Source organism: Pterocles gutturalis, unplaced genomic scaffold, assembly GCF_000699245.1.
Source record: "Pterocles gutturalis isolate BGI_N339 unplaced genomic scaffold, ASM69924v1 scaffold3622, whole genome shotgun sequence".
In the NCBI taxonomy this organism is placed as follows: domain Eukaryota; kingdom Metazoa; phylum Chordata; class Aves; order Pterocliformes; family Pteroclidae; genus Pterocles; species Pterocles gutturalis.
The window spans coordinates 30,858-53,114 of NW_010109955.1; positions in this window are offsets into that span (position 1 = coordinate 30,858).

Consider the following 22,257-nt stretch of genomic DNA (forward strand, 5'->3'; position numbering starts at 1 on the left):
AATTTGTAAGTCATTGCCCCTTGTGAACTTCGTTGTTTTACGGACAGAAGTGACCCTTCTGCTGAAATCTGGAAGAAGACGCTCAGCTCAAGTTTGTTGTCACAGTTTACTGTGATGTTCTTCCAGACTAGCACCAGCTGTAGCTTCCTGTGCTTGCTGTCTGGAAACCACCTTCTCCGATACCCAGGGCTGTATGCTCTTGAGGACCCAGAATCCTTTTAGTTTCATATTTGTGAAACACAAAGCTAAACACAACCACCTTCTGTCTGTGACTAGCAATCTCTGCTGCTACAGTTAAACACTATTTCAAACAAAAACTTAAAAAATTAGCATTATAGAAGAGGTAACCTTCCATGCTGAGTGACAAATGCAAACTGATTAAAAAAAAAATAAATAAAGTCACCAAACAGATAGATTTGAAGCAGTGAAGCAGGCAGCCAGAGAGTTCATTTCTAATCCAGAGCTTCAAACAATAACTGCTTTCAATGCAACAGGTATATTTCCTAAATGAATTTGTGCTATTATCATATCTAAGCCTTCCTAACAGCTCTGAGAAAGAAAACTGTAAAACACAAGACAGACAAATTGCCTATCCAGAAATTACCCTTACTATTCCACTTTTCAGACTCTTTATAAAAGAAATTCATATCCTCAAAACCCCACCCAAATTCCACAGAGGCCAGGGTGAATCCTTCCACAGATGCCTATGAGAGCTTCACTGAGATCATGGTACTAGTCACTACACCACAGACCACAATCCATCCCTTAGCATTTTGAAAGCCACTAAAATACTAAAGCTTCATACTCAGGTAAGATATAATAAATAAATAAAAACCCCACACCTTTTAAATTTGTACAATCAGTTTTATATAAGCTTTTCCACAAACTGAAAGAATCCCCCCCAGAGTCAAACTTTAAAACCTACTCAGCAACACCTGCAAGTAACTTTTATCTCCACAGAACTGATGAAGTTAAATTTCACCAGCTGTGAAGACCATGATCATAATTAAATGAAATGTAAGAAAATCCCTTCAGTGCAGCAGAATCTGAACCGCAGGTCCAATAAATCGGCCGGTTAGTTTAATTATAAAGAGCATATTTATAGTGGAATGCCTCCAAAAACATTACAGATAGGCCAATTAGTTACAGTCTTCCCTCAGAATAAAGTGAACGTAAACTGTATTCTTTACTTCTGTAAGTTATGTGAAGATTTTTGTCTGGAAGAAAACCTTTTCTCATTTAAATCCACATTGTCCTTTTTCTTTTTTACTTACTGCACCCTGTTGTTAACTGAAGGAAAGATTTAAGGGTTTTTAACTGAAGTATCTGTTGGAAGTTCCAAGTAAAGCCTTGACAGGGCCCAGCTTGCCAAGAACTGAGCTTTCTACCAGTAAGCAAGGAAATCTATCCAGCTTTTTTTTTTTTTTTAAAAAAAGACATTTCCTTTGGAATTTATTTTCTCTTCTGACGGTTCTGTGTGCTCACTGCCCAACACAAACACACACCTTTCCCCCAGGACAGGGAAAAGGTCCGAGCACCCCAGGCCAGCGGTGGCGGTGAGGTGCCCCAGGCCAGGCGGGGCCCAGGGCAGCCATTTTGTCCCCTCAGGACACAGCCTCAGGCAAGGGCGCTCAGCCAGCTGGGTGTTCCTGGGCTGTGACTGTGTCTCTGTCCGTGGCACTGCTTCCCCCGTCACCCAGAGGTTGTTCCTCAATGTTTTCGTGAGGAAGACCCAACATTTTGTTCAGAAAAACCATTGGCCCCCATGGGTATGGACCTGGTGTCTGAGACGGGAAGGGGAGCACAGGCGCCACTGACAGAGAGGGCTGAGAAATGTTGGGAGTGGAGGAAAAGTCCTTTGAGCGCGTGCTTTAAGGGAAAGGGCAGTCTTTTAAGGCCTTGTATTTGACCTCCTTACCTCAGGAAAATGCTATGATCTGAATAACTGCCCTTTTACTTTAGAGTATAATTTCTTCTAAATATAAGCGTGGTCAGTATGATGGACTGATGGATAAAGAAAATGAGCGTGTTCCAAACTGTTCACAATACGCTTTTATTACCCTGTATGTTTACACAACCCAGTTCGTGCAATGGTGCTGACATCCCTGATGTGCTTACAAAGAGAAGTGACACTCATTTTATCTAGTCTAGATGGGAAGAAGCTCGATAGTCTCTGTGCTGCTACCTGATCCAGGACCACTTTAGCCCACAGCACAAAGCAGGTCTGTAGTACATGGTTATCTGAGGTTTTCGTCTTATAAACTGTGTTGTGTCACAGTGCAGGATTTGTACAATCTAATGAGAAAGCAGAGAGTGTATCAGAGCAAGCCTGGCTTTCATGGAAGTATTAGCCCTGGGCAGGTTATTAAAAGGGCCTCTGGAGTGTTGTCATTAAAAAAAAAAAAGGGATGAATTTCAAAGGTAACTCAGCACAACAAATACCCAAGCGGGAACAAGTTCATGTGACTGCCAAGAGGAATATGGCTGACACTCAAAAATTCAAAAAAAAAGCAGAAACATGATAAGAATAGAAAGGATGTTCATCTTCAAGCAGAAGATAAGATATGGATTAAAGTTCATTCTCAGAATAGCGCAGAGAAAGATTTTACAGCTACACTAAACCCAAAACAGAAGATTCCTTACCGAGTTATTTAAGTAGGGTAAACTGAACCACAGTGCTTATTGTACACAACATGTGCTGCTGCGGGATGTAAACCTTGGCACGCTTACACTGCTGGGGATTCTGGCAGCCTTTATTCTGGAATTGTGGCAGAATTCAATTTTTATATTCTTTATTTTTCCATCTCTGATTTTATCTACATGGACATCAGATTTATTAATTCCTTTATGTTCTTTACCTCTGTCATTCAGTTTTTAGCTCTCCCTCAAGAAAAGGAAATAACTACAAAAAGAGTGGTAACTGTAACTAATCTTTTACAAACGATGTTAACTTTCTTTCCTTTTTTCATTACATACATATAATTTCCACTCATGTTCGTCTTGGCCTAATGATGATAATTAGCTGCTAAGTTGGAGAGCTCGGAAAGGCAGAGGGGCTGGACAACAGGGGTCAGCTCAATGAAAGGATCAGTGTGGCACACCCTGCAAAATTAGCTGGAGAGGCAGCAAACAAATGGTTTGACAAGGCTTATATCACTGGCAAATAAAGGCAGGGAAAAAGGACTGGGGACAATATTAGTTAGGAAGGGACAGGCAAAGCTGTACATGGTTTTTAAGCTAAGGAAAGAAAGTTGAAGTAGAATAAAAATCTTCATATATCTATATATATCTTAGACCTGGCAACAAAGCAGTTCACAAGTACACATTCAGCAATCAAAAGTGATCTGGGACACTCCTAAAGCATACAATGTGAGAATATCGAGTCCATTATTCAAAACAGGAATGAATACGAATGATCTTTAGGTGTTAGAAGCTGGTGCTGCAATTATAACTTGACTCATACTGAGTTCACATACTGAGTCTCACTTTCACCACCATTTTAGCTTCCTTCATGTCCTTGCGCAAATTACTTGATCTTGGCACGTCTCTCTCTTCTGTAATACAATTCCATTGGTAATATTTCTCTTTGTCCATTCTTTGTCCATGCAGCCAATAAACTCTTCTGAACAAGGGCAGCCTCTTGCATAAAAGTGCTACAGTAATAAAAATAATGACTTCTGAGTTTTTTCAAACTGTAAATTCTTCATTTACTAAGGAGAAGTATCCAGGTTTTAAAGATTTGATGACATTTTCTGAAATGTTATTATCTATGGAGATAAACTAGAATTTACCAGAAGTTCAGGCTATGAAGATGTATTTGGTTAGTTATATGTGGAAAGGAACAGCAGACTTATCCAGTGCCCCTCTTATCCTACTGTTCCTTTCATATTTTTCTCCCACTCAGCTTCACTTCTTTTTCCATGTTGCCTCTTATAGTTTGAATAACTTCCCATCTGCCACATGCCAAATCTCCTTTAGATCCTTCCTTAAAACCCACTTCCTTCACATAGCCTACTTATGCTGATATTTTCACCAAGACATCTCCATTCATTCCCCGTCTGAACTATTGTCCCATAAATCATATTTGTCTTGCTTAGATTGTCAGCGCTAAACATAAAGCATGTCCCGGACATTCTAGCAGTCATTCCTAGTCTGCTGCCACATGAATGATAGCGGGGTCTTGTATCAATTTCTGTACATTTCCCAGCAGGACAGAGGAGAAAAAATGATTCAAAGAACTTTGCAACAGCCCTTAAGGCTTGTCTGTATTACACAGCTGGGAACAAACATTTCTTCCTCCTGTGAACTACAACTCACAACATTATTAGTTAACCAAAGGTTAAATGTAAGTAACAAATGTTTGTTCCTATTACAGCCGACAGTTCCTTAGACACATACAGACATCTCAGTAGATATTTGAACATGCCTTTCTTCTTGGTTCTGGAAGGGAACATTGCAAATGATACAGTAGCTGAACCTGAAGAGGAAGTGTAATTATTAGCCCTTAACAGTCAATAACAAGATAGGAATTGCTTAAAATTTTATGAGAAAGATCTGTGAACAGTTTTGAAAATGAATTTTGTCAGGTCATATTTAGTCAACAGCTCTCTATTTCAATTGTGAAGATTAATGTTTTTTCCATGAAACTAATGCCAAAACTTTGACTCACTGGAAATAAAACGTTAGTTTAAAGACCTACTCATTATCATTTGTTTTACAGTAAAAAATAAATTTCATGAAATAAGATATAAACCATTTTGTCACATAATAGTATGTTGGAGAAGACATGGAAGGTGACCTGTGTACAAATAGTTCATCCATCGTTGCCAAGTTCCCAACTACTGTAACACTTGCACATGGAAAGAGAAAAAGTTTTGCTTGCTCAGGCTGTTGACTTAGGTTAGCTTTTCTTTGTAAAATAGAAATTACAATGCATACCTTACAGGAGTATGGTGATGACTGTCATTTTCATTATCTGTAGTGTGCAGAACCCTCCCCTGCTTGTTAACACCCACTGGCATAATATCAACACCAGTCTGGACACACACTCAGTGAGAGCTTCTGGGACATGACACCTTTACCCATGTGAGTAGAGATTTCTCATATTCATAGAAGTTCTCAGAATAAATCCTGGCACAGGGCAAAGAGATTGTATGCATTGTAACTACAAAGTAATGACTGTTTCTTGGAAGTACCTCTGTACCTGCAGCATGTATTGCTGCTTATGTGAAAGACAGTAGATCCCAAGGTCACCTTCTTGCCTGCAAAGACTTTATTCCCACAAGAAAGCAGCAAAACTTCGGAGGTTCCAAACACTTCTGGGAAATGATGAATGGAAATGGATGGTATCTGGCATCTTGCAGGGTAAACTTGTTTGTTTGAAATTAGAAAAAAAATCCTACTTTAGCCCTGAAAATCTACATAAAATATCTAAATGAGACAAGAAACAGAAACTATAGGAATAATTATATATATAAATATAAAACTACATTAGCTGTGCTGGAGCATTTAAAAATCATACCAGGAATTCTTGCAAATTTTGCAAATCCTTAACTTCAAACTATTCTTAGTTTTCCAGAAAAAACTGTGGACAGCAGTTGTTATCCTGACTTACATTCAGTAGGATAGATCTCATTTTATCCTTCATTTAAGGTTTTATTCTCCTCTTTTGTTTTATGACACAGTGTTTTGGTCAATTTTGCTCTCGGATGAGATTATTTTTTCAGATTTTTTTTTTTCTCTGCAAAATATTTAAACTCATTCTTAACTTACTGAGATCTGGAACTGGTATTTTTGGCTTTAGGGATGCTCTAAAATGACAAAGCTGGGAAAGCACTGGCAGATAGCACCCCTGCAAGTGGGGACAGATGTTTTGCAAATGCTGAAAAGCTAAGGAATCTGCAGAATTTCTAAATCCCAGTGGGTTTCACTCTCCTTGCTGTCTCTAAAATACCCTTGTTTTGATGTGTGTCCCATTTCCTGGATTCACTAGCACTGAGGTTTGAGATCTTTGCAGACCATTTACATTTTCACTTCTGAATACACATCCTAAATATTTAGAAATACTGTATTTTCTGAAGAAACTACCAGTGAAGATGTTGTTAAAGTGTGATTCAGAGCACATGTAAATAATCTGAAATGTATTTCCTCTGTAAAAGCTGTTTTCTCCAAAGTTCCTAATGCTGGTCATGATTTGAGCAACCTTGACTTTGGTTCAACAATATGGAATACTTTTAAAAGGCTGTGATTTTTCACAGGACAGACAGGTAGTTTCATAAAACAATACATCTTCCTTTTAGAAAATAATACATCTTCAAGGTGCCCCAATTGGCTACTTAAAAATGGAAGCATTCAAATTTTCTGGTTACTACAGATAAGTTTGGCATACATAAAACCACTACAGATTCTTATGCTGTCTGCCTCTTGTTCCATGTCCAAAAGTGCTCAGTTTGCAAAAAGGATCTTCATCTTTCTCTAACTCCAGCTTTTCAAGCTCATTTGGATCTTAATATTTACTATAGACACTTTTCACGCTTTTCATATTATCGCAAAAAATAATTGTTCGGGTATACCTGTAAGAGCCCAACAGCTTCATTTCAACCTCTTCAGTTCTAATTCAGGAATGTGCTTCAGCAAATTCATCACTGCCAAACAGTGTGTAGACTGAACACATATTCAACAGTTACCTGAATGGGAATGTCTTCTTGTAAGATCATACGGCTGGAACCTACTAAATACAATAAATACAATAAATACAATAAATACAATAAGCCATGTGGCATGAGAAAGAATTATATCCAATCTTCTCAGGGTTAACTGTTCCAGGAACAAAACAAAACAAAACAAAACAAAACAAAACAAAAATACATTGTTTAGAAATAAGTTGCTAGGTACAACTGAATGAACAGGTTCCTTGAGCAATCAATTTTATATTGCCATTTTTGAAAGTCAGGCTGGACTTGAACGGTTGAGTAAAAAACAGTGGTTACCTGTATGCAGACATTAAAAAACTGGGAGTTAAGAATGAATTTTAAAGAGACTGCCTCAAGGACACAGTACGATTTTGTTAAAACACATTTGATGTTCTAATACTCTGAGCAGTAGTGAGTAACAACGCTGTTAGGAAACCAGCACTGCTGGATTCAGTGCACAGTTAAATCCCATCTGTGCTGTGTGTGAGGGAGAGATCTAGCGCCTGGCCCGTAGGGAGGATGGTTACAATCAAGGAAGATACTGTTTACATTTCAGAAGTCTGCATATTTTTACAAAAATAACCATCAGCATCACCAGCTGATGCCAGCTCCACAGCATATGCAGCGATTCACCTCCTGATTACAGCGAAGAATTTTGGGATCCATACTTTCATCCCTTTACAGAGTGCCAATACTCGGACTTCAGGAAAGTCAAAGTATTTTGTGTCCAAGGGATATCGTACTGAGCACATTGTTCATTTCTTAATTCAATAAAATCTCCCCTGTTGAAGCTACTCAGCAGGACTTCCAGTCTACTAGTAAAGTTCAGAGCTGTTATCCCAGGAGTCTGTTCTGGCTTGCTACATGATGTAGAAAATATTTCTTGTAACTGATTAGCAATAGATTGTTTTTATAGCAGTGTGTTTCTGTACACATGCCCTCCTCCAATATCCCTTTCCTATTCCCAGGAGAGAGACACCAACTCAGTAGTCACAGACTACTATATTACATCAGAGAGCCTCATTAAATCACTGTGGACACACTTATCTTTTGTATCCATCAAACCATGAAAGGTTACCTGAGTTACTAAAAAATTCCAGGCGTGTCTTCCTAATAAACAACAGTATAGTGATTAATTGCTAAAAGAATCTGGTGCTTTAGGAGTAGCTTTTATTTGGAAAGTTTAACATACTCATTCACCAGACAACTGAACTCTCCACTTCTCACTTTCTCAGGTCACCTGCAAGTACTAAAGATTTATGTGAGCAAGAAATATTGTTACTTTTTAACGTGGCGATGTTTTTTTAAGCAACATATCTCAGATAGAGATTTAGCCCCATGATGCATACAAAGAAAGAGACTTTGCCTTGAGAGGATTTGGTATGAACTGGGTCACAAAGGCAATTAAAAGTCGTAAACCAGATGTATTATGTCTGTTCTATCCTTTTCGTTTGTGTCAACTGGTGAAATCGTAGCATGGTACGCCCTGGTTCATTTTGTCATTCTAAAGCTAGAAATGATGTAAACAAAAAAGCAGCTCTCTTATTTTTTTAGTACTGTGAAAGACAGTAATTTTATTCCACTTAAATCAGTGATAAATTCAAAGTTGAAAGTGCGTGTGTATTTTTAAAGATTCTGATTCTATAAAGTGCATTCCATAGTTTGGATTCACTTTAATTGTGATTAATTGATTTTTTTTTATACCCCATAGTATCTATACATAGGATGAAACATATGTACATAAACCACACCATTAACACCATGTTTTCATTCACCTGTGGAATGCTTCGTAAGAATTACTGTTTCCTTTAAAATGCACACTTCACACAATTGATCTGGGCTGAATGTGTTTTCTGCTTCCATGGAAGACCAGTTTAAACACAGTGAAATAAGTAAATCACATATGTGGTTCCTCAGTGAGGAGTTACTCAAGTTAATTATATTTCTGTTGTTTTTGGCAAATAACTAATGCTACAGTATTTACTTTAATAAGCTGGAGTAAGCTCTGAGCCTCTTTAAAATCACACTCTGGAGTGCAAAAACTGTAAACACTGCAGAATGAGGATTCCACTTGAAAACAGATTCATTACTTATTTGCCAAACTTCCTGCAAATGGGGGAGGATTTGCTATTCTCTGTAGGGTACCTTTATAGCTAACTGCTGGGGAAACTGTTGCCATAACTTGGTGGCACTTAGCAGCTGGTGCTGTGGCATCATTCCTAAATAAATGTCATCTTTGAGAGCTCACCCACTGGGGGAGAGAAAAGGTCTCTTTGGCCTCTTTGCTACCTGATAGGGTGGAGATCAGTACCTAACCTAGTAAGTTCATAAAACAAACTAGCTTACATATCACCTCGTCTGCTCTAATTTCAAAGAACTGTGTCCGGCTGCCCAGAAATCTACAGACATGTAGCATGCTGTGGCATAGAGGCGTCACCCCCATTCCTTTGGGTTTCCTGTATTCCCCATGACACCAGTCCCTGAGGCAGCACTAATCAAAATGGGTAGAGATTTCCATGACTGCACCTCAAAAAGTTCACCTTCATTAACCACCCAGTTCTTTCTTCAAATACATTGTGTGTCATATTTGTGCTCTCATCTTCACCTGTGGGACTTTCAGGTTCATGCCTGATACAGTTATCTGCATTTGGTATGGGGGAAAATGCCATACGTTGTCCCTAAATAGCTTACTTTCCATAGCCAGACAGAAATGTGCCTGTAATTTGCTTTACACTGCCAATACTTTCTGTGAGAGGAAATTGTTGGGGCACTGGAAGTTATTTATTTTCCACTATATTTTATTAGGTTATTTCCTGTTTTTCTTCCTGTTCCTTTGCTCTGTCTAATTTGGCAGATTGATTTTCTTCTTGCACTTTCCTTCCTCTTCGTTTGTTCTCCCAGTCCCACTCACCATCTACTTGTCCAAATCCTCTGGACATCAGTTGAATCTTAGAAAGTAGAGCTGGCCAAGGATTTGAACATTTAAAATGTGGATAAAGCCTTTCAGCTAATTTAAACCTTCAGGCTTGCAATTAAAGTTACATCCAAATCTAGAAAAGTCATTTCCTCTGTGATTTTTTTTTGCATATTTATTTTTCCTTTTAATTTATTTTCCCTGAACTTACTCTAGCCCCTGCTTTATCTTGTTCGTGTTCCCACTAAAGTCAGAGTTAGACTGACCCAATTCTTCTACTTTCTCTTTTAGGTATTAGCATGTTGCTAAAGACCCAGGCACCTCAGCAGTTTTTTAACATTTATACTGGGTCTGGTAAGGAGCAAAAGTGCTGGGAAATAAAACATTACTGGTACCACCTTATGGGTGTTCGGCAAAATGGGACATTTGTTTGGCACTATGTAAGCTTACCTGGCCTAAGATCTTTGTTGCTGAACACATTCATCTTCCTTCTCTGTTAATCTCAGTAAAGTATAATTATGTTAAAAACATTTACTCACAGGTAAGCACAATATTCAGCTTTGGGTTCCAGCTCCATCTCTGTTCTGTACTGCATATTTTGTTGTTGTGTTACGAAGCAAAAATTGCTCACTGCATGATGAAAATTAACCAGATTTCTCTGATGGTGAATTTTCCCATCTTCTAGCTCACAAACTTCTGGTGAATTGTGCTATGCTTCAGGAAACAAGTCCCTCTAAAGTTATGTGCCCCTCTAGACTGAGATAAATTGAACAACGTTAGATGCATCTACACCTTGGGAAAAGAGAACATTAAGTTCAACTCACAGAGAAATAGCCCCAAGGGATCTTGGGCTTATTCAGGCTAGCCAAAGGCCATAGCCAGCACAGCAAAAATTCCAAATTTTGACATAGTTAAGCTATTAATTTGGATTGCCAAATAGTCTTTAGACATATTGTTACAGAGCCCTGAAGTGGAATTGTTCAGCTGCTAATTTTACTCATCAGCTGCATCAACACATATTCAAGAAAGGCAGGAGAGTTGTGTTATTCCTGCAGCATTTTATCATTTCCCTCTTAAGAAAATACATTCAGATTTGCATTTGTATTTATTTTTAACAAAGGCATTACTTTTGCCATAACTCTTCAAAATAAACAAGATTATTACAGCACGCTATTGGTTCAGTTCAAGAGCACATAAAACAATTGGAGAAAAGTGACTTACCAAAATGTTATCATTACAAAACCCAAATGAGGAAAGCTCATTTATTTTAATTATATATTTAGTAGTAGCTGTGCACAAGCCATCAAAAGAGAGGGAAACTCCTAACATTGCTTTCCTAATCAGTTTCTAAAATGTTATCTAAGTTTCAGCATTTGTTAACTAAGCACAAATTTGATAGCATTGAGGGGAAGCAATACACTCAAAAGAGATTACAGAGGCTAGAATATGCTGATACTAAAGGCAGTGAAAAAATATTTTTTATGCCAAGAAAGAAAAAAAACTTCGGGTATGACCTGGAAATTTGAACACTTGAAGAACAAGGGTTCAGCATTTTTTATTTTTCTTTTTTTGGCACAATTCGTTCACTCCAATTTACTGCTCATGCCTTTGGACACTGACTCAACTGTCTCCTGTATCCAAGGATAATGACCTACTGCTCCAGTGATTTAGTAAACCTCAACTCTGTGCAGCCACTCAATCAGTGATGGGCTAATCCCTTAATGGCCATTTGTGTCTTTCCAATGCATCCTAAAGAGTTCTGCAACACTCTGATTGTGCTGCACAGAATTATGTGCACTTCTTCCACCCTTGTTATCTTATCAGGTAGCTAATTCCCACAAATGATCATGCAGTTTCAAGTTGAAGATGAAATTGCAATTGAATCATAAATTTGTCACTCTCCAGACAGCTGCTAAGTCAGTAAAATCTTGATCAAGTGGGGATTAGTCACTGGATTGAACAATTAAGACCTGTGAGTGCATCTGGCCCTCTGTCAGAGACATGTTTATTGATAAAAAAAATAGTTTATGTAGAGGTTTAAAATGTTATTAATTCTTAAGTGGGGCATAATCCTTTATCTAGTATATTGTGACACATAGCTAACTGTCCCACTAACGTCTTGTTCTGCTCAATTGACTATTTAAACAGAATTAATCTTTTGAAATAATTATGACTGTGAGTCTTTATAAATTACCAGAGCAGAGTGCAGTGAGAGATGCCATTTACAAAAATTGTTTGCTTACGTGGCTTTTTTTTGAGTCTGTAAAGGGGAACAGCCTTTCAGATCATCACTTTGTTATGTTTTTATTAAAATGTTCATATACATTAAGCAATATATTTCCTACAAAACAAAAATATGTTTCCTGCAGAGAACTGACATATAGCCATATATCTGAGCCTTATTTCAAAAGAAATAAGTCACAGTGGTATACTGGAATGTTATTTTGCACTGCTTATTACATAATGGAAACAAATACAGGAGAGAAGCACTTCTGTCAACTCAGTGAACCCCTATCCAAAGATTTCTTTAGTATTTTTCCCATTGTATCACGTATCCGTGTTTTACTATGATCTATTTTTGTTAGTTTATTGTAGGAAACAGTAGATCTCTGAAATGTGAAATGTTACTGTTCCATGGCCGTAAATTTTACACCTTTCATATTTTAAACATTGAGATAGTTTCTTAACTACGGGTATGGATGGGTTGAGATTCTGGCTACTTCTATAAATCTTCAGTTACACAGTTTTTGTTGTGTTGACAACCAGCTGTGAAGAACTCAGCACAGACTAAAAACCTCATTTCAGGCATCCTACTAACAGTAGCAATTTTTGTTCATCTTTGTTCTGACTGAGACTTCAACTAGCAAATTAAAACTAAGTGATTTAAGGTATAATTAACTAATGATACCATGAGTGTTTGCAGTCTTGTTACCTGACAGATTCTGTGCCCACCAGATCTGTAGTAGGTTGACCGAGCTCTTCCAGTGCCACCAGTAACAGTTTTTATGATTTATCTTGTGCAATGAAAAGAAACAGCATTCCTGTATCTGTAGATAAAAATGTGATTTGCGTGCCTGACGGAAATGTCCGTGTTGTACTTGCTTGTTATGAAAATGATTCACTGGAATTACACCAGACAAAGGAGAAAATTGAACTTTCATTTTCTGCATCCCAAACGCTCTCATTCCATAGTGCTGTGTACAAGACTTCTTTTTTAAGCAGATCTGTACCCTTCAATCCCTTTGCTTTTCTCACAAGATACTGAAACAAAACATTCCGTTTGGGGTTTGAGAGAAACATTTTCTTCATCTTGACATAGCACTTTTAAGCATTTTATTTCCACAAAACAGACTCAAAAGATTAAATATAAATTTGCCCCAATGAAACAGATATTTGGGACAGATACCTAAGTTTGGCTGCCCATCCGAACAATCAATTCATATCCTTAACTAATTTAGCAATGTGCTTTGTGCTGCAATGTATCAGAGTTCAAAGGCACATCAATATAATAACAATGCATTAACTCCACACAAGAAACTAAGATGAATTAATATTATGGAGGAAATTAGTATCTCCTTATAGTAACACAGCAGTGATATTTTTCCTTGTACAGTTACACTGAGCAGCACCAAATGCAATATCAGATGCAATAAACAATCATCATGATGTTTAACTATGTTAAGTGTCCACGGATTTCAGCTGGAAATAAAGTTATACATAATTGTGGCAGTGCATAATTACATTCTGTATCTTTAAAACATTCTTTATCCTCAACTTGTTACCAACTCTGTGTCTGGTGCAGAATCTAAGTAAAGACTAGAAATGAAACCAAGTATGGTTAAAAAAGTCTTCTAGGAACAGTTTAGTCAGGCAGGTATTTTTACCTGTGGTATAAATACTGACTGGATTTAGCACAGGGATATGGTGGAAAACTTCGAGTCTAAATTAACCACCTTCTGTTTTTTGAGCAGAAAAGCTCAAAAAAGTCCCAGACGTTTCACAGTGATAACATTTCTGCAGCCCTTCTTGCATGAGGAGGCCTCAAACTCTGATTTCAATGGCTCACTCATGCAAGCCAAAATTATGACCTCAAAGATACCTTTTGCAGAATCCCCAAGTGCTTAATTCACACCCCTCTACAGGCTACAGCACACAGGAGGGGATGTTTTTAGTTACTGTTCAGTCAAAGAATAACTGCCACAGGCAACAGCGTACAGAGGTGGCTCAGCCCCTCGGGACTGTTCCTCCTTTGGGCTTTGCTCCGTGCAGCATCAGCACCGATGGGAGTGTTTGGGGCTGGGCCACATACACCTGCTGAAGCTGGAGTGGTTCAATTTGTACTCACTATGGCAAATTCTCCCTCACTATCATACCCTATGTTCTTTGTCAAGTCACAGCTGAAGGGCCTCTTGCTCAAGGAACGCAGCCCAAATTCTTCTGACAACCAGGCTGGATTTGGGTGATTCACCTCCTGAATCAAACAGAACATGCCCTACACTTGCCGTTGTTTTTCTGTGCTGCTCAGAAGCATAATTTTGTAAATACTCCAAAATCCTACTGTCATGGGTCACAGTCATTTCATTTTGCCCTTCCCTGTGGCTGATTAATGCAAATTAAATTTCATGCCAGTCAGCTCAAGCAATCTGCACAGTGTACAGAAATCCAGAGTTTCCACTAGAAGGCAAAATTGTTTTTCACTAGTTACTAATTTTTTCAGAAAAGGTCAGAATTCTAAATGCACCAATATCAAAGAGAGGAATTAAAAAGTTCAACTACAATAATCTTTGATTTAAAAGTACAATCGAAAAATCCATCTGGGTTACTCATGATTTTTTTTCTGAGTTTAGTATATGTCTGAATAAAAAATATTTAAAATATAAAACAACAACCCTGCCTTTAAAGATGGATCTCTCCAAAAAGAGCCAGGAATGTACTAAGCTATTTCCAGCAAATGGCCAAGTTAAACAACACACAATGACAAAATTTCCCCTGGCTAAAAACAATGTTGTACAGTTCATGACTATTCACTACATTGCTCCTAAGGTGCACCCACATTTTGGGCCAGTATTTCAACTGGGTCACAAGATTAGCTCACCCCTATCTTCTAACATTAAATACTCATTCCAGGCAGAGAGGGGAAGTTAAAAAAACAAACAAGCAAACAAACCAAACCCCAAACAAAACAAACAAACAACAACAAAAAGCTGTCCTAAGTTTCTGTGTCACCTGAAATTTTATTCTACTTAAACAACATACAAATCTTATAGTGTTAAATGCAGAATCACATATCAGAGGTACTGGAATCCAGCTGAACTGCATGTTAAACAGAATATAATCCCAACACATAGACATTCCTGTAGTCTTGATATCAATGTGACAGAATATCTCCTAAGTGTATACACATGTGGAGTAACTGGGATACTAAATTTTGAATAAACAGTGGAGTTTGAACCTAATCCAGCAGTTTTTGGTCAGGTAGAAGTCTCACTTGTATTAACTTCAGGAGCATGGGGCTTCTCTAAGTAGGAGTCTAAGATTTCAGATTCAGCAGAGGCTCATACTACTAGAAGTGCATTACGTTATGTTACATTTATTAACAAGGGAGATTAATGTTTTAACTGGCTGGTCTCAAAATTCGTAGTTAATTGAGAAATTCAGAGTCTTTAGTAGTTTTTTGGTTCCCCATAGTACCCAGTTCCAATAAATATGCTGGTGCCATTAGAAAATACATTGCGTAAGTCTCTATTAAACAAAATGTTTCAAGATGTAAACCCTTAAAAAGCACAGCATACATTTTGCTGAGGCCATTCCCCAAAAATCAGTTTAGGTCAACCCAATTTTTTAATATGATTTTGGACATGAAACGGCACAAAACTCTTTGTAATCTAACTACATGAAACAAAATAACACATCAAAGGCAAAAAGGTGAATTTGAGAGGCTCTTCATGAAGAAAAACTCTCTTTTTTTCTTTTGACTTTTTTAATGAAGACTTTTAGCTCTCTGAAATGCTCAAGAAAACATTTGCTCTCTAGGCAAATGTCACCCACCTATCTATGAGGTTTTAAATGTTGTGGCTCTAAAGGAAGTATCTGAATAGCTAAACAACATGACCAAGGTATCAGCAACTTCATGTTTGCCATTGTGGATATGGTATACTCTCCTCTTAGCTGACTGTCTATAGTTTAGCCCAGGCTCATAATAACATTTGGCTGGATGATCAGTGACTGATGTGAAGGGAGCCTGGGGACTTCGGTCCAGGTTCTACTGGCTGCATTCTCCATGTGCACAGCCACAATGCATGAAAGCCAAAGACTGGGAGGGCAGGAAGAGCAACCTGTTACCTCCCCACAGGGTGCGGGGTCATGGACTCTCCGATTTGGATCTGAAGTACAGTGGTAAAGGCCTGAAGTGAAAAGTACCCGGCCACTGTCTAGTCTCCCTGTGTTAAGGCAGCTAAAAGCAAGGCTCTGTCACCTGGGGCAGGAACATTTCCCCACCAGTGCACACATTCATTTTTTCCTTTTAATAGTTAAGGATTTGTTGAGTTTTTTTTAATAGTTTATTTTTAATAGTTAAGATTTGTTAAGGAGACAATGGAAATGTCTTCTATGTTTGATTCAGCTTTAGAAAAACAGGGAGATTCTGAAAGATTCAACTATTAGACCTGAGTGTGATAGATGAGAACTAAAGGGTTAAAAAAACTAATCGTGGGCAGCCATCAAGTGGCAGAGAGTAGCAAACATACTGGACACAAACAGGTGATAAAAGGCGATAAGAGAGATGGCAAAATTAAGAAAATAAAGAACACTGTTATAAAGATTTATAGATCAGCTAAAGCAGAGCAAAATAAATGATAACAAACACTGATAAAAAAGAAATGGGGCATCAGCCATATAAACACGCAAGAAACTTCAATGCTTCTGTATAGTACTATGACACTGCTTTGTTTACACCAGCATTGACCTTTTGCTCCCAAAGAAGTTTATTAACCATCTCGGTCTTTCTTTGTGTTGCTTTACTCATCAAGAGAAAGTTGTACAGGGTTGATTCTGATGAATGGCTTTTTCAGAAAGTCAAGTTATCCTTGACTAGATGCAGATGGCCTAGTAAAAAATGAACGCTGCCAGCAGACATTGTCTTTATCAGTAGTAAAAGTTCAACTTCCTCATCTCTGGCCAGAGAAACCCAGCCTTCTGTTTCAGCACCATATCACATATTGTCCTAATGAATTCTTGTAACACACTGCAGCCTAGATAAATGTGCTTATATTAATGTTTTTTGGCAGTCTGGGGCATGGTACAGAATTGACACAAGTGTTTGGATTCTGCCTGCGGCAGACACTAGGAATTTATACAGCTTAGAAATATTAGACTGTTGTTAGGTTGTTTGTCCTGAGTGGTGACCTTCAGTATTGCAAACTGCAGTTCATCCTCCCCAGACCGGCTTCACAAAGGGGAAGCCTGTAGCAAGCCACACTGAAGTCCTGGATCTTGGAGCAGGGTGAGGAAGCAGCTCAGTCGCTAGAGGGTTTCATTCATTCCACAACAGTACAGAAACTGCTTCAAGATTTATATTTCAGACAGCCCAGTGGACTTGCAGCACAGCAATATCCATTGCAGGCAATTCAAGTCCTGCTGCCATGTGACCTTTCCTTGCTTTAATTCTCTATTAATTCTTCCCTCTAGTAACAGAAACATGCATCTCCACACTTCTGAGGTAACGAGCAGTGAGTGATTTACAGCACACGTCTCTTCAGAGCACGAAGCACCGTCCTAGGCAGCCTCAAGGACACTGTGAGCTGGGCCTTTGAGGAATGCCCCGGGCAACCAGATTTATTTAAAACTCTGTGATTCTCAATAGCTACCCAGAACCCCTTGGATAAACGCTGTAATTACAATAACAGCACGATACCATACTCAGACTACTGAACTACATCGTGAGTTGTATTCCATGATAGCCTTCAGCCCTGACTGCTGCTTTGTTAACTCCTGTAACTTTCTGTTGCAAGTTAGGAAATTCCTCCAGCTGCAGCAGGCGGCTTGGCTGCATTGTGTCTCCAGAACCGCAGCTGTCCGAAAAGCAAGCAAACCCTCCAGGCTGAGCCGTCTAGTGGCTGAGAGTGAAAAAGCTCTCCTACTCTAAATACAGTTCTTTGTTGGGCTGGAGTGCTTGCCATACAGTAGATAAAAACCTCTTTATTTGCCTTTACAATGCACCTTTACTCTGCAGCTAGACCGATAACTTAAGCTAAAAACCTCAGCAATACGGTTAAAAATGTCAGAGACCTTCCTGGGAGGAAACATTAAGCAGACGTGATTATTGTACGAGTAGAGCACGTGCACAAGGACATGCCAGTTCCCAAGAAACTCTGGGGCAGGATTTTTTGCAGGCAGTGATGTTACTTTTTTTTTGTAGTTATGTTTTTCAACATTTCATTCAAATGAATGGGAGTTTTGGGGCATGACTCAGATGAGAATGAACCATAAAAAGAAACAGCCTGAGAATAAATACAGTTGTATTTCTCTCCTGCACTTCCATACTAAAGTGTCTTGGTACCCTGTGTGTTTTTACAGTTGCCTTGCACCAAAAGAGCTTTTTTGACGCTGGGGAAGGGAAACTAGTTTTATATTACATTTATCTAGTCATTCAAGCCAGGATGATCAGCCACGTCTTTTCACGACTCCTCAGACTGTTTTTGCAGATTAAGATCTTGGTTCTGTCAGAGTTCATCAGAACATAACTAGCCTGTTTCACATAAAAAAACAGTGATGCTATTAATTTGTATTTATACATGTGGGATAGGCATTTAGTCATCAGGAATGGAAAAGCCCTGCCTGGGACTATACTTTCTCATCCAAGATTTTCAGTCCCTTTAAACACTTGTCTTTTAGAGCCTATCTGTGGCTTGCAACCTCTTCAGGGCAGAGTCTTCCTGCTGCTCATTGTTCCTACAGCACCTAGCACAAGATCTGTTCATGTTACATGTGTCTTCCAGGAGAATATCGTCCTTCAGATCATCCTCACTGCTCAAAGCTCTTTGAGGTCTCAAAAGTAACTTTTTTTTAGCAGCAGAAGCTGCCATTTGTGTTTGGATTGCAATCTGTACAGAAAACTGCACTTGTTTGTTTGATGCTCTGGCTTACTTCCAGTGGCCATGCTGGTGTTGGTTCCCTCCCCACCATCATTTAAGAACCTTACAGTGCTGGTGGAACCCCAGCTGCTCATCAGCCCAGAGATGGCCAAACTGAGCCCTTAAAACTAGGCTTCATCATGTTGCTATTTGAAGCCACGGAAGTCCGGCCAGCTTTTTTTATGGGAATTGACACAGGCTATGCTGACAACGTGAAAGTATGCAAAGCTTCATACAAGCAGAAAAGAACATAACCTTTGTATATTTTGTCTTTGCCTCATTTGAGTCATATTCTAGCCAGCCCTGTTCTTTCCTACATGACAAGGAAATTTTTGTGAAAAAGGAAAAAAAAAGGTTTTGCTTTCTGTTTTTCTTTTAGAGTCCCTTCCTGTGCATCGCATTGGTAACTTGCAAGAAGACAAGCAGCTTGGGTGGAAGTTCCTCAGAAACCTGCTTTTTAACAAGTCTGCCAGGGCATCTCACTACTGAAACCAAGGGCAGCACTTATGACCAGTGCATCTGCGAGCACACCCATTTCTGTCTGTCAGGCTCATCTTCCTTTCAAACTGTTCTGGCAGTTTCCCTGCATCCCTCACGGGATGCTGCCGACAGCCCTGGCAAGTCTCCCCCGAACGCCAAGAGCCGCTCTGCTCCTCTACGGAGCAACTGGGGCTCGGAGCACTCTCTGAGGCTGTTGGCCCACCACTGTCCTCTGGGTTTATCTCAACTCTACCCTCGGTTTTGTCACTGTATCCTTCAATCCCCTCTCTCCCCATAAAAGTGTCTAGCTGTCTCTTAAACTCACTTTACCATTTGCTTCTTTGACCTCACTTGGCAACTTATCCTTGTGTTTATTATTTGAGGTGGAATAGTTCTGGCTACATTCCTGGTTTTACTCTTAATTGTCTAATTTTTAGAATGGTGTCAGTGGGGTTGGGATTTGAGTTTGGGTTTTTTTTAACTCATCGCTCTTGTGACCAGGTCTTCTATTTCATTAGGCCCCTTCGTGTCACCAGGATTTCCAATAGCTAAAAGAATCCTAATGAATCTTTTATTGGATCTTCCCAAATATTGCAGCTGGGCTTTCTTGTCCATTAGTGCCATTCTGAACGGCATATGCTGTCTTTAATTACTTTTTTGTTAATTGGAGGAGAGGAGGATTTTCCCCAAGCAAGGAAGAGTTCCCAAATTAAAAAGCTGAGTGATTTTCCCTACCCATACTTGCCTCAAGGGGAAGGTACAAACAGGGCTCAAGCAGGACTGAGCAGCAGAACTTTTTCATGTCCTCTGGCAGCTGTCTGCCTTTGTGTACCCACCGCATGCCGGGTCCGGGCAGCTCTGAGGTGTGGGGCTGCAGGAGCCTTCTCGGAGCCCCTCGATCCACTCCAGAGCCTTCTCGGGCTTTTGGGCAAAGTGCTGGGAGCAGCTTGCTTACCATATCAGATTCGCTGTCAGATCACATTGATGACGGGAAAAGACTGCACGTGAGAGGGTTTTCTCAGAGCCTGCCTGGGGAAAAGGAAGGAGGAAGAACCACGGGTTTAAGGCACCTACCTGCATGTTCAGGAACTGTTCCCAGTTGCTGTGAGGCTGGTTGGTGGAGCAGGGAAAGGAATCCTGAAACAGATAGGCCTGGTTGGAGTGACTTCTAAAATGAACAACTCACCTAACCCACACCGGAAAGAGAAGCAAAGAGCTACTTCTTTGTAAGTCGCCCCGTTCCCTCACAGGAATCAGCACCTGTCTGAAGGATAGGCTGCCTTCTGGTTGCTGCTTAATTGCAGCAAGATAATGCCTTTGTGCCTCCTGTTTGGTCAGTATGGTCCAAACCCTTAAAGAATACGACGTGCACCGAAAGTATGATCATGTACTTACATTTTAGGCACATAAGCTCCCATGTTTTCCTAAAGTAGAAGGGACACTTTGCTGGATTCATTTACCTTGAAAAAACTGGTGCAAGGGAACCCTTGGATCTCATCTGACACCATCAGAGAGAGAGGAGATCACATTCCCTTTCCTACCCAAAGCATCTTGTACACCATGAAGAAACAAGGAAAAGTAAAAGTGTTATCTGTTTAATTAACATTCTCCATTCTGGGGGGCTATGGAAGCTGCAGGACAGCAATAGTATGCCAAGCACAGTAAGACATTAGCCACCAGCCAAAGTAACATTGGTCACTATTTTCAGTTTAAGAACAGAGGGCAGAGGCATAAAAGATTTGCTCAATTAATCGTGGGGTTGAAAATTTTCCAGAGAGCTAAGGACACTTGTAAGATATAATAGAGTGCAGCCCCCTCAGCTTTCACATGGAGGTCAAGCTCACAGAAACTCAGCCTCCTGAGCACTTTCTGCTTGCCACAAAATGAGGAATGGCAGGCTGCAGGAATCAGTGTCTGGGGGCTGCTTCTGAGAAATCCATGTAGTAAAGCACTTCAAGAAAGGTGGCTTACTTTGCTGATAGAATCCTGAAAACAGGGAAATAAAAGGGAGAGCTACAAAATGCCTCTCATGACAAAGACTAAAATAACTAGGAATAACAATTTTCTAAATCTTGCAAACATTTACCATTGTCTTCACTGTACTCAGCGGGTTGAGGGCTGTAATGATCATCAAACAGAGTAGCAGTAAGTACTTTCATCTAAAAAAGTGGTAACAGCAAAAACAAAAGGACATGCTCCGTCTCTCATCAACCCACGCTTCATTTTTTTGTAGCCATCTACCATTATTATTCAGCATGCAAGTCACTAAGCAGCAAAACCATGGCTGTAGTTATTTACACATCCCTGGAAGTCTGGCCTGTGCTGCAGAGGAGTTTCGGTTGTATTTCACAAAAGACAGTTTAACTTATATTTCACTAATGCAGGCACAACTGGAGGCTGATTTTTCTTTTTTTGGCTTTTAGTATAAACGCTTGAGCAGCTCTCTATTTTGGGTGCAAACTGAAAATCAGAGTGTTTTGTAGTTGCAGAAGACTGCTGGGTAAATCAGAGGACGTTGTTATTGTGACTGACCTTTTCTCTCAAGAAAGCAGGAGGAGTTGCTTTATTTTTTAATTCTGTGCAGTTTTATGTACACCATTCGCTCCAAATATTTGATGTTTGCCACACTTGTTATGAGTTTCTCCAGAGAGATGCTGTCTTTTGGCAGCAAAAGACAAAGTTGACTGATACAAATGAGTCACAGTACCCTAACAGTAATTAACAGTGATGCAATACCCATGCGAAAAAGAGGACTTGAAGAATTAACTGTTGAGTTTTCTTGACGATGCAGCTGCACTTTAAGAGAGAAAGCTCAACCCATCATAGAACTCCATTGTGTACATTAGAGAAAAAAGCTTGGCAAGATACATTAAAGATTTTTACTAAAGAGATACAAATATTTTGCAAGGTCAAAGGGCGCTGAGGCAGGCTGTACTCACTTCCAAAGAAAAGTAGGCAGTATGACAAAGAAACAGTAATATTTTTTTATCTTCATTTTCACACTTCATCATCTAAGAAAGACTGTCTTTTTCAACCTGCT